The sequence below is a fragment of the Oncorhynchus gorbuscha genome, unplaced genomic scaffold (assembly GCF_021184085.1).
Source record: "Oncorhynchus gorbuscha isolate QuinsamMale2020 ecotype Even-year unplaced genomic scaffold, OgorEven_v1.0 Un_scaffold_3823, whole genome shotgun sequence".
Classification (NCBI taxonomy): domain Eukaryota; kingdom Metazoa; phylum Chordata; class Actinopteri; order Salmoniformes; family Salmonidae; genus Oncorhynchus; species Oncorhynchus gorbuscha.
The window spans coordinates 35,001-41,693 of NW_025747980.1; the positions used below are offsets into that span (position 1 = coordinate 35,001).

Genomic DNA, 6,693 nt, shown 5'->3' on the forward strand with positions numbered 1-6,693 from the left:
GATGAAATCCGTCTAAAATGTGTTTGAAGTGAGAACAGCCAGAAGCACTGAAAGGTATACAGTATCATTCCCAGCTTGATTTCAGTCAATTAAATAAAGTATTGAGCCAGCCAGGAGTCGAACCTAGAATCTTCTGATCCGTAGTCAGACACGTTATCCATTGCGCCACTGGCCCCACGTCTAAGCTAAAGTCAGGTCACAGCTAGACCAGTGTACACAGTCATAGCGCGTCTGTCAACAACAAGGTTCCTTGGTTTTCTGTTTCAGATGCATATCTTAATTTGATCCTCCTGTTGTTGCATGAATTTTACTGCAGAGCAAGAAATGCAGCCATGAAGTGTATTCAACGTTTAAAAAGCCTTGTATAATTTGAATCTACATAACATGTCACATTTCCTGTTGCTGAGGGAATATTGTTGTGTTGTGAGAAACTGCTGCATCTGTTGTTACACAAGTGGGTACCTAACGAAAAGATATTCTTTCCCATACCGGGAGTTGAACCCGGGCCACCTGGGTGAAAACCAGGAATCCTAACCGCTAGACCATATGGGAAGACACATACTTAAAATACACATCACAGACAAATCTTTAAATGTTGACATTATGCCTGTTGGATTTAAAAGCTACATCTTTTTTTTTTCTCAGAGATGTTGGGGAATGTCCAGATGAAATCCATCTAAAATGTGTTTGAAGTGAGAACAGCCAGAAGCACTGAAAGGTAAACAGTATCATTCCCAGCTTGATTTCAGTAAATTAAATAAAGTATTGAGCCAGCCAGGAGTCGAACCTAGAATCTTCTGATCCGTAGTCAGACACGTTATCCATTGCGCCACTGGCCCCACGTCTAAGCTGAAGTCAGGTCACAGCTAGACCAGTGTACACAGTCATGGCGTCTGTCAACAACAAGGTTCCTTGGTTTTCTGTTTCAGATGCATATCTTAATTTGATCCTCCTGTTGTTGCATGAATTTTACTGCAGAGCAAGAAATGCAGCCATGAAGTGTATTCAACGTTTAAAAAGCCTTGTATAATTTGAATCTACATAACAAGTCACATTTCCTGTTGCTGAGGGAATATTGTTGTGTTGTGAGAAACTGCTGCATCTGTTGTTACACAAGTGGGTACCTAACGAAAATATATTCTTTCCCATACCGGGAGTTGAACCTAGGGCCACCTGGGTGAAAACCAGGAATCCTAACCGCTAGACCATATGGGAAGACACATACATTAAAATACACATCACAGAGTTGACATTATGTGTTGGATTCAAGCCTACATCTTTTTTCTCAGAGATGTTGGGGAATGTCCAGATGAAATCTGTCTAAAATGTGTTTGAAGTGAGAACAGCCAGAAGCACTGAAAGGTATACAGTATCATTCCCAGCTTGATTTCAGTCAATTAAACAAAGTATTGAGCCAGCCAGGAGTCGAACCTAGAATCTTCTGATCCGTAGTCAGACACGTTATCCATTGCAACCACTGGCCCCACGTCTAAGCTGAAGTCAGGTCACAGCTAGACCAGTGTACACAGTCATAGCGTCTGTCAACAACAAGGTTCCTTGGTTTTCTGTTTCAGATGCATATCTTAATTTGATCCTCCTGTTGTTGCATGAATTTTACTGCAGAGCAAGAAATGCAGCCATGAAGTGTATTCAACGTTTAAAAAGCCTTGTATAATTTGAATCTACATAACATGTCACATTTCCTGTTGCTGAGGGAATATTGTTGTGTTGTGAGAAACTGCTGCATCTGTTGTTACACAAGTGGGTACCTAACGAAAAGATATTCTTTCCCATACCGGGAGTTGAACCCGGCCACCTGGGTGAAAACCAGGAATCCTAACCGCTAGACCATATGGGAAGACACATACTTAAAATACACATCACAGACAAATCTTTAAATGTTGACATTATGCCTGTTGGATTTAAAAGCTACATCTTTTTTCTCAGAGATGTTGGGGAATGTCCAGATGAAATCCATCTAAAATGTGTTTGAAGTGAGAACAGCCAGAAGCACTGAAAGGTATACAGTATCATTCCCAGCTTGATTTCAGTCAATTAAACAAAGTATTGAGCCAGCCAGGAGTCGAACCTAGAATCTTCTGATCCGTAGTCAGACAATTTATCCATTGCACCACTGGCCCCACGTCTAAGGTGAAGTCAGGTCACAGCTAGACCAGTGTACACAGTCATAGCGTCTGTCAACAACAAGGTTCCTTGGTTTTCTGTTTCAGATGCATATCTTAATTTGATCCTCCTGGTGTTGCATGAATTTTACTGCAGAGCAAGAAATGCAGCCATGAAGTGTATTCAACGTTTAAAAAGCCTTGTATAATTTGAATCTACATAACATGTCACATTTCCTGTTGCTGAGGGAATATTGTTGTGTTGTGAGAAACTGCTGCATCTGTTGTTACACAAGTGGGTACCTAATGAAAATTATTCTTTCCCATACCGGGAGTTGAACCCGGGCCACCTGGGTGAAAACCAGGAATCCTAACCGCTAGACCATATGGGAAGACACATACTTAAAATACACATCACAGACAAATCTTTAAATGTTGACATTATGCCTGTTGGATTTAAAAGCTACATCTTTTTTCTCAGAGATGTTGGGGAATGTCCAGATGAAATCCGTCTAAAATGTGTTTGAAGTGAGAACAGCCAGAAGCACTGAAAGGTATACAGTATCATTCCCAGCTTGATTTCAGTCAATTAAATAAAGTATTGAGCCAGCCAGGAGTCGAACCTAGAATCTTCTGATCCGTAGTCAGACACGTTATCCATTGCGCCACTGGCCCCACGTCTAAGCTGAAGTCAGGTCACAGCTAGACCAGTGTACACAGTCATAGCGTCTGTCAACAACAAGGTTCCTTGGTTTTCTGTTTCAGATGCATATCTTAATTTGATCCTCCTGTTGTTGCATGAATTTTACTGCAGAGCAAGAAATGCAGCCATGAAGTGTATTCAACGTTTAAAAAGCCTTGTATAATTTGAATCTACATAACATGTCACATTTCCTGTTGCTGAGGGAATATTGTTGTGTTGTGAGAAACTGCTGCATCTGTTGTTACACAAGTGGGTACCTAATGACAAGATATTCTTTCCCATACCGGGAGTTGAACCCGGGCCACCTGGGTGAAAACCAGGAATCCTAACCGCTAGACCATATGGGAAGACACATACTTAAAATACACATCACAGACAAATCTTTAAATGTTGACATTATGCCTGTTGGATTTAAAAGCTACATCTTTTTTCTCAGAGATGTTGGGGAATGTCCAGATGAAATCCGTCTAAAATGTGTTTGAAGTGAGAACAGCCAGAAGCACTGAAAGGTATACAGTATCATTCCCAGCTTGATTTCAGTCAATTAAATAAAGTATTGAGCCAGCCAGGAGTCGAACCTAGAATCTTCTGATCCGTAGTCAGACACGTTATCCATTGCGCCACTGGCCCCACGTCTAAGCTGAAGTCAGGTCACAGCTAGACCAGTGTACACAGTCATAGCGTCTGTCAACAACAAGGTTCCTTGGTTTTCTGTTTCAGATGCATGTCTTAATTTGATCCTCATGTTGTTGCATGAATTTTACTGCAGAGCAAGAAATGCAGCCATGAAGTGTATTCAACGTTTAAAAACCCTTGTATAATTTGAATCTACATAACATGTCACATTTCCTGTTGCTGAGGGAATATTGTTGTGTTGTGAGAAACTGCTGCATCTGTTGTTACACAAGTGGGTACCTAACGAAAATATATTCTTTCCCATACCGGGAGTTGAAACCGGGCCACCTGGGTGAAAACCAGGAATCCTAACCGCTAGAACATATGGGAAGACACACTTAAAATACACATCACAGACAAATCTTTAAATGTTGACATTATGCCTGTTGGATTCAAAAACTATCTTTTTTCTCAGAGATGTTGGGGAATGTCCAGATGAAATCCATCTAAAATGTTTTAAAGTGAGAACAGCCAGAAACACTGAAAGGTATACAGTATCATTCCCAGCTTGATTTCAGTCAATTAAATAAAGTATTGAGCCAGCCAGGAGTCGAACCTAGAATCTTCTGATCCGTAGTCAGACACGTTATCCATTTCGCCACTGGCCCAACGTCTAAGCTGAAGTCAGGTCACAGCTAGACCAGTGTTATCATTCTGTCAACAACAAGGTTCCTTGGTTTTCTGTTTCAGATGCATATCTTAATTTGATCCTCCTGTTGTTGCATGAATTTTACTGCAGAGCAAGAAATGCAGCCATGAAGTCTATTCAACGTTTAAAAAGCCTTGTATAATTTGAATCTACATAACATGTCACATTTCCTGTTGCTGAGGGAATATTGTTGTGTTGTGAAAACTGCTATCTGTTGTTACTACAATTCCAAACTATATGTTTTACCGGCAGTTGAACCTAGTGTACCTGGGTGAAAACCAGGAATCATAACCGTAGACCATATGGGAAGACACATACTATATATGAATGAGTGATGGTACAGAGCAGCATACAGTAGATGGTATCGAGTACAGTATATACATATGAGATGAGTGTGTAGACAAAGTAAACAAAGTGGCATAGTTAAAGTGGCTAGTGATACATGTGTTACATAAGGATGCAGTCGATGATGTAGAGTACAGTATATACATATGCATATGAGATGAATAATGTAGGGTAAGTAACATTATATAAGGTAGCATTGTTTAAAGTGGCTAGTGATATATTTACATCATTTCCCATCAATTCCCATTATTAAAATGGCTGGAGTTGGGTCAGTGTCAATGACAGTGTGTTGGCAGCAGCCACTCAATGTTAGTGGTGGCTGTTTAACAGTCTGATGGCCTTGAGATAGAAGCTGTTTTTCAGTCTCTCGGTCCCAGCTTTGATGCACCTGTACTGACCTCGCCTTCTGGATGATAGCGGGGTGAACAGGCAGTGGTTCGGGTGGTTGATGTCCTTGATGATCTTTATGGCCTTCCTGTAACAACGGGTGGTGTAGGTGTCCTGGAGGGCAGGTAGTTTGCCCCGGTGATGCGTTGTGCAGTCCTCACTACCCTCTGGAGAGCCTTACGGTTGAGGGCGGAGCAGTTGCCGTACCAGGCGGTGATACAGCCCGCCAGGATGCTCTCGATTGTGCATCTGTAGAAGTTTGTGAGTGCTTTTGGTGACAAGCCGAATTTCTTCAGCCTCCTGAGGTTGAATAGGCGCTGCTGCGCCTTCTTCACGACGCTGTCAGTGTGAGTGGACCAATTCAGTTTGTCTGTGATGTGTATGCCGAGGAACTTAAAACTAGCTACCCTCTCCACTACTGTTCCATCGATGTGGATAGGGGGTGTTCCCTCTGCTGTTTCCTGAAGTCCACAATCATCTCCTTAGTTTTGTTGACGTTGAGTGTGAGGTTATTTTCCTGACACCACACTCCGAGGGCCCTCACCTCCTCCCTGTAGGCCATCTCGTCGTTGTTGGTAATCAAGCCTACCACTGTTGTGTCGTCCGCAAATTGATGATTGAGTTGGAGGCGTGCGTGGCCACGCAGTCGTGGAGTGAACAGGGAGTACAGGAGAGGGCTCAGAACGCACCCTTGTGGGGCCCCGTGTTGAGGATCAGCGGGGAGGAGATGTTGTTGCCTACCCTCACTGGCACCACGTCTAAGCTGAAAGTCAGGTCACAGCTAGACAAATGTACACAGTCATAGCGTCTGTCAACAACAAGGTTCCTTGGTTTTCTGTTTCAGATGCATATCTTAATTTGATCCTCCTGTTGTTGCATGAATTTTACTGCAGAGCAAGAAATGCAGCCATGAAGTTTATTCAACGTTTAAAAAGCTTTGTATAATTTGAATATACATAACATGTCCTGTTGCTGAGGGAATATTGTTGTGTTGTGTGAAACTGCTGCATCTGTTGTTACACAAGGAATACCTAACCGATCAAGACTTTCCCATACCGAGTTTGTCACCTGGGTGAAAACCAGGAATGCTAACTGCTGACCATATGGGAAGACACATACTTAAAATACTCACAGACAAATCTTTAAATGTTCCATCATGCCTGTTGGATTTAAATGTCTTTTTTCCAGAGATGTTGAAATCCAGATCCTAAAATGTGTTTGTGTGAGGTTATTTTCAGACACACATGGTTAGCACACTCCGAAAGGTATACAGTATCATTCCCAGCTTGATTTCAGTCAATTAAATAAAGTATTGAGCCAGCCAGGAGTCGAACCTAGAATCTTCTGATCCGTAGTCAGACACGTTATCCATTGCGCCACTGGCCCCACGTCTAAGCTGAAGTCAGGTCACAGCTAGACCAGTGTACACAGTCATGGCGTCTGTCAACAACAAGGTTCCTTGGTTTTCTGTTTCAGATGCATATCTTAATTTGATCCTCCTGTTGTTGCATGAATTTTACTGCAGAGCAAGAAATGCAGCCATGAAGTGTATTCAACGTTTAAAAAGCCATGTATAATTTGAATCTACATAACAAGTCACATTTCCTGTTGCTGAGGGAATATTGTTGTGTTGTGAGAAACTGCTGCATCTGTTGTTACACAAGTGGGTACCTAACGAAAATATATTCTTTCCCATACCAGGAGTTGAACCCGGGCCACCTGGGTGAAAACCAGGAATCCTAACCGCTAGACCATATGGGAAGACACATACTTAAAATACACATCACAGACAAATCTTTAAATGTTGACAT

The 6,693-nt window shown here is 42.0% G+C and overlaps 8 non-coding genes across 8 annotated transcripts; all 8 read right to left on the reverse strand.

Moving 5' to 3' along the window:
* Positions 1-102: 102 nt before the first annotated feature.
* On the reverse strand, positions 103-175 carry trnar-acg. Its single transcript has one exon. It is a non-coding gene; the product is annotated as a tRNA-Arg (tRNA).
* A 305-nt stretch (positions 176-480) lies between these two features.
* Positions 481-552, reverse strand: trnae-uuc. Its single transcript has one exon. It is a non-coding gene; the product is annotated as a tRNA-Glu (tRNA).
* Positions 553-766: 214 nt separating this feature from the next.
* trnar-acg lies at positions 767-839 on the reverse strand. Its single transcript has one exon. It is a non-coding gene; the product is annotated as a tRNA-Arg (tRNA).
* A 1,604-nt stretch (positions 840-2,443) lies between these two features.
* On the reverse strand, positions 2,444-2,515 carry trnae-uuc. Its single transcript has one exon. It is a non-coding gene; the product is annotated as a tRNA-Glu (tRNA).
* Positions 2,516-2,725: 210 nt separating this feature from the next.
* trnar-acg lies at positions 2,726-2,798 on the reverse strand. The gene has a single exon. It is a non-coding gene; the product is annotated as a tRNA-Arg (tRNA).
* Positions 2,799-3,101: 303 nt separating this feature from the next.
* Positions 3,102-3,173, reverse strand: trnae-uuc. The gene has a single exon. It is a non-coding gene; the product is annotated as a tRNA-Glu (tRNA).
* Positions 3,174-3,383: 210 nt separating this feature from the next.
* On the reverse strand, positions 3,384-3,456 carry trnar-acg. The gene has a single exon. It is a non-coding gene; the product is annotated as a tRNA-Arg (tRNA).
* A 2,739-nt stretch (positions 3,457-6,195) lies between these two features.
* Positions 6,196-6,268, reverse strand: trnar-acg. The gene has a single exon. It is a non-coding gene; the product is annotated as a tRNA-Arg (tRNA).
* Positions 6,269-6,693: the final 425 nt, after the last annotated feature.